A 6,043-nucleotide genomic window follows, 5' to 3' on the forward strand; every position below is an offset into this window, starting at 1 on the left:
CAACATTTCCTCTGCAGTTGCACCATATGCAACGAGCAAAGGATAACGAGGCAAAGAAATTGGAATCTCACATACTGTGAGAATCGATGCTATGCAAAGAATTCGATAGGGAACTGGCTATCTGGCATCACTTCTGTTATGACCTGCTCCCATCTTGAAGGTGGCATGATTACACAGAGTGTTAACGTAGTGCTAACTGACCTGGAAGAAGCACTGGGAAACGTGCACTGATCCCAAAGGCAGCACAGTCTAACCCGATGCTTTAGAGAGCTCTAGGTGCAACAAGGGAAGAATGGAAGAAACTTGCGCTCTCTTGTTTACATAAACTTGCTGCTATGCAAAGTGATGCACATGAGAGACAGTGGTAAAGTTGTGTGTTGCTCTCACATTCCATTCCTGGTGTTTCATGAGAAGCCAACAAACACTGACACCAAGGACAACATAGGGGAAATTACTTGTGCTTAATAAATGGAATGAAGAAACGATGAATTAATGGAAATTAAAGTGGATGAAAAAACAACTTGCCACAGGTGGGAACCCCCTTGGCTAACCCCCTTTCTTCTCGTTTATTCCTGGTGTTTGTAGCTTAACAGAAACTTGTGCTTGTGCTTTCTAAATGAATTCGTGCAATGCAATGGGATGCATGTGCCTGTCATATTAAAGAGCTAGTTGGCACGAGAAATTTATGTGTGTGCGAGAGAAGTATGCCTAATTTCTAGAGCATTGGGCTGTTGTACTGGTATATGTAGGTTTGATCCCGCCATTGGTCACGTAGCATTTTTTCGTCTTTGCAGAGGTTCGAAATGAGGCTAGATAGCAACTTGCCACCTACCTGCTGCAAAGTGCCTGGTAGGAGGCAGAGAATGCTTTCCATTCTGTAGTGAAACAATCGTTCCACGAAATTTTAGGTATTCTGCAAGTTTCTGTTGCTAATTTCCCACAATTCATTTGCCGAATTATCCACCTATGGATCTTATGTTAGTTGACACCCTTGGTGTGTCGAACTTAATTTTGGACTTGAAGGTTTTTTCATCATGTGGACCTGATGGTATCTATTTGGAGTTCTAAAAAAATGAAAGCACACTGAAATGCACTGTTCTGTTATATTGACTGAAATTTTTTTTTAGCAGTCTAGCCTATGGCCAGCTGCCCAGTGATTGGAACATGGGCAAGGTGGAACCGTGGTTTAATTCGGGTGATTCCACGTCTTCCCTTAATTATATGCCTTTATCGCTAACTAGTATTCTCTGTAAGCTATATCACTGGCGTAGCAATGGGGGGGGGGGGGTTGCGGGGAGCCATGGGCCCCAGCTGCATGGGGCCAGCAGGGGCGGGGGGGGGGGGGGGGAGCTGACAGAAGAGCTATCGGCCCCGGGTGCCAGACGACCTAGCTACGCCACTGAGCTATATATTAGAACACATCATCTACTCAAACCTAGAGAACTTTTTTAAAGACAACTCATTTCTCGTGCCAAGTCAGCATGGTTTCTGAAAATCATTTTCTTGTGAAAAGCAGTTAATTTGCTTTACTAATGATCTTTTCTCCATCGTTGACAGTGCATGCTTCATTGACTGCATATTTATTGATTTTTCTAAAGCAAATTGCCTTGTTTGTCACCAACTAGTTTATTTTACACTAAGTAAATTAAACATCTACCCTAACATTTTAAGTTGGATTGAAAATTTTCTTGCTAAGACCATGTGTAACCGCTAATGACCATGATTCCTCCCCCTGCTCAGTTCACTCCGGTACATATAACTGCTAATCTTTTCAGGTAAACTCGCATTAATTATGTAGTTATGTTACATTACTTATGTCACAACTTTCCGAGAGCAGCATCATCGCTAAAACAAACAATATAATACACTTGTGCAGAACTGTAGCACACTTTATTTTATCTAACTGTTCTCGTTTTCAAACATGCTGTCTATGAAAGCATCCTTGCACCTTCCTAATGTTCTCTTACACAATAAAATTACCCATATTTTGTTATTTTATAATATCTTTCGTAATGCAGGACTTGGAAGAACTACTTAGTGAGCCATCGTAAGTTTTGTCACATACAGACCACATCGAGCAGGTAGTTTCTTTTCTTAACCAACTTGTCTTTTTTACTTGTTCATCCTGAAGACAGCAGCTTATTTGAAGAACCACCTGTCCACCTCCCATCTTCAATGCCATTCGTATTTGTGTATTTAAAGTTGCCATCGATGACCATTGTACGCTGTAACTACTCCATTACGTTATTAAGTAATCTTGATCTTTCGTCATCACTCCCTTCTATACGCTTTTGGCATTGAATGTTTATGAATAAATAAATAAATAAATTTTAAAAAAGGGAGGTGTGAGTTGTGATGATGTGGCATGGGCCATCGGCTGTAAGGGTAAAGGCAGGGTGGGGTAGCTCATTTCCTCATACCGTGACATTGCTATACCTCGTTTGCTGCTGTCTCAGCTACTAGTAACTCTTTTTAAAGATTCTTGTAGTAGAACTATCCCTGGATGCTGCTTTACAACTTATTGTGCATAACAAAAATTTGAAATGGGACCCGGTGAGAGACCCTTACAGATTGCACACAATATTTGTATGTTTAATTGCTGTACGAGAGACAAGCGCTGCATTATAACTGTAGTCGAGCTTCCATGGGCTGTGCTAAATACTAAGAGAACATCCTAGCGTGTTTGTGTGTCTCTCTTAAAGAACCATGCGAAATTCAGCCATGCTCATGTTCATGAGCCGAGCTAAACATGGGTGGCACAATTTAATATTACTGGCTCATTTTTTTTAAACGTCAGTTGTAAGAAACACTTCAATGATGGCTATGCAACATTTGCCAAAGATGATTGGCTCATTAAACATTTGCAAGAAGTCTTTCTGTGGCTCTGGTACAAAATCTCGTGAATGAAATGGAAAATGATGCACGATCCACAGTTCCTTATAGTACAATGTCCACAGTCTTTTTGGCCATTGGTTTGGTCATTGCTGGTATTGTAAGAAATAATAAAAGGAACATTCCACATTTCCACACTTTTCCAACTGCATTATAACATTGCCCATGCGATGGGATGCGAATAAAATGTGCAAATAAGCAGTGATCTGGTTTACAAATCTTGTGCGAGTGTGTCTTCTGTTATGTTATCAGTGAAGGATTTTTGTTTGCTACCGGATTTCAGCAGGAACATGCCATAGTTTAGCAAACAGGTACGGCTTCTTCAACTGTTACCCTTCTTCATAGTATGCTTTACCATGACTGTCTTCATGTTCTAATATTGCTGGCGGTTGCCCACAAGTCATGCTGCATGATCGATGGAAGTAGTTCACGCTGTGCTCTGGCTGCAAAGCAAGGTAACATGCATTTAAAAGCAAAAGCGGGCAATACTTATGCGCACACCGAACAGACGGCACAAACTGGTTCTATGAATGGCCATATGTTATCTTGCTAAAAATGTATGCAAGTGATTGAATTTCATCAATTGTTGAGGCACTTTCTGAGGCAGTGAGGCTGCATATGTAGGCAAATGTAAGCCACAAGGAGCATCTGAAGCCACAAGCACGAAGGTTAGACAAATTCATGTGCCCAATGTATTCCATGTATGGATGAGCATGGAGGATCCATGATTGGGCACATTTTGTTTCGTTTTCTTTCACTGATGGCGCATACTCGCTGCGTGGAATTGGCCACGATTCGGATGGCATTAGGGAAGAAGCTAAGTTAATGCTAAAGTCAACAAATTTTAGGGGAGAAATGAGTGAAAAGTATAGTATGTAGAACTTATTGGAAAAATTGCCCTGCAACAATTAGAAATTCTTCCATAATAATAATAATATTTGGGGTTTTACGTGCCAAAACCACTTTCTGATTATGAGGCACGCCGTAGTGGAGGACTCCGGAAATTTTGACCACCTGGGGTTCTTTAACGTGCACCTAAATCTAAGCCCACGGGTGTTTTCGCATTTCGGCCCCATCGAAATGCGGCCGCCGTGGCCGGGATTTGATCCCGCGACCTCGTGCTCAGCAGCCCAACACCATAGCCACTGAGCAACCACGGCGGGTCAAATTCTTCCATGGCTGAGGAAGCATTCCAAGAGAGGATGCTCTAAGAAAATAATGTCTGGAAAGGAAAAATTTATATGAAGTTGTCTAAACCATGCTTCTAAAAATGTTTTACGATAAAAAATGCTAGAATAAAAAGAAATTGTCTCGTCTTCCCCACAGATAGGGCAAGGGGGGGAGGGGGGGCACCAGGCCAGCCCTGTGACGAGAATAGCAGGTATTCAACAATGTATTTGGGTACAAATTGTTCCAGTTGCGTTGGTCTGAAAGGAACTTTTATGCCAAGCTAATGGGAGGTTTTGATACTGCGCAAAATTAGCCATAGCTGGGTTCAAAAAGTCTTGAATAATTGTAGGTCTCCTGAATCTGGCCGCATACGGTAAGTTGACTCGAGATGTGTTGACAGAACAGGGCCACTGAGGGCACCTCTCACCAGGCTGCCAGCTATTTCGTTCATATGTAAGCCCTTATGGCGAGGTACCCAAAGCAGTTAATCTAATTAATTTTATTTGATCAAGAACTAGAAAATGAAATGTATGTAATAGGCGAGTACCACTGTTTGCTGTGAGTAATGAACATAAGGTTAACGAATCCGTTATCACGAAAACTGTCGGTTCTGACAAGTTTAGTTTGCATAACATTTGGGGCAGCACTTGCCTCCTCCTCTCTTACTGCCGTTTCTTTTCTTGGAACTACGAGTGGTGGTAGCCTAAGAATTCAGTATTAGCTCAATGTGCTCACAATGCTACAGTGCACTTGCATGCTGTCTATGCCTCTGTGCTTCAAAACATAGTTCCAGAGGAACGCAACATGTTCTCCTTTGCCGTGACATTACGAAAATGATCGAACATAATTTGCTGGCGCCCAGATCTACAGAAAATTTTTTTTTACTTGATGTTGAGTGTGTTTGTCACTGCACTCTCAGGACTGTCGATGACTGCCAAGCGTGCCTGCTCTACACATTTCGCAATGCATTTGGCGTTATTGAGGCCTCGGCTGACTATGTTCTCTACAGCGATCAGTGCCTGTATCTATAAGATATTAAATGGTATGCTTATCATTGCATTGCTATTCCTCACATTTTGCAGCAAGCTCATGATGTATGGTCCGGATCATTTGATATAATAGTTCGCACTGTTACTTGCCCAATTTATATATGTTTAAAAAAATAATAATTATGTGCGCCTGTCCGACGGCACCTTTCACATAATGGGAAGCAATCTCAGAGGCCATGCCTTTGCCGAGTGCATAGCTCAAGAGTCGCGAAGGATGTTGTCCTAATTGCCAAGACTCTAGGTTTATTTGATTCGCCAGCATTTTCTGAACTACAGGTTTTTCCTGCTTGCTTTAATCTAAGCGCCAGCAGAAATAATTTGAGTGCCACGTAAATAATCTGCGTGCTATTTGGCAAGTATTCAATCCTAACATCACTGGCAATCCAGTGGCAAGTATTCAATCCTAACATCACCTTATTTATTCCCTGCGCCGGCACAAATAGGCCGTGCACCAATGAATTCAATCCAGGCGCCAACATGTTTAATTCCAAGCACCAGCAGCTTTAATCTAACTGCTAGCCAATACAATCCATGCTAGAAAAACAGCAAGATTGCAAATCAAGATTAATGGCTGAAACACTGAAAAGCAGCAACAGGAATTGATGATACTACTAATTTTTGTGGTCACTGCTACCATTAATAAAATGAAGGATTGCAGTATTTTGCATGAAAATAAATGTCATATAATCAATGGCCTATAACATTCTGGTGCAAAGCATTAAGGTTTTTAACAATATATTTTTAGACACTGTATGAAGGCTGAAAGCGCATCTGGTTAGCATTTGATTGAACAACTGAGCACACGTTTGGTTAATTATTAATAGCTGTCACAGTATTTCACAGCGGAAGAAAAGGGAAGTGGAACAAGATGATTGATCTTGATGACAGAAGGAAGAGGCAAAGTACGTAACGGACAGTTCTTTTCTTCTTTT

The sequence above is a fragment of the Dermacentor variabilis genome, chromosome 7 (genome assembly GCF_050947875.1).
Source record: "Dermacentor variabilis isolate Ectoservices chromosome 7, ASM5094787v1, whole genome shotgun sequence".
NCBI classification, from domain to species: Eukaryota; Metazoa; Arthropoda; class Arachnida; order Ixodida; family Ixodidae; genus Dermacentor; species Dermacentor variabilis.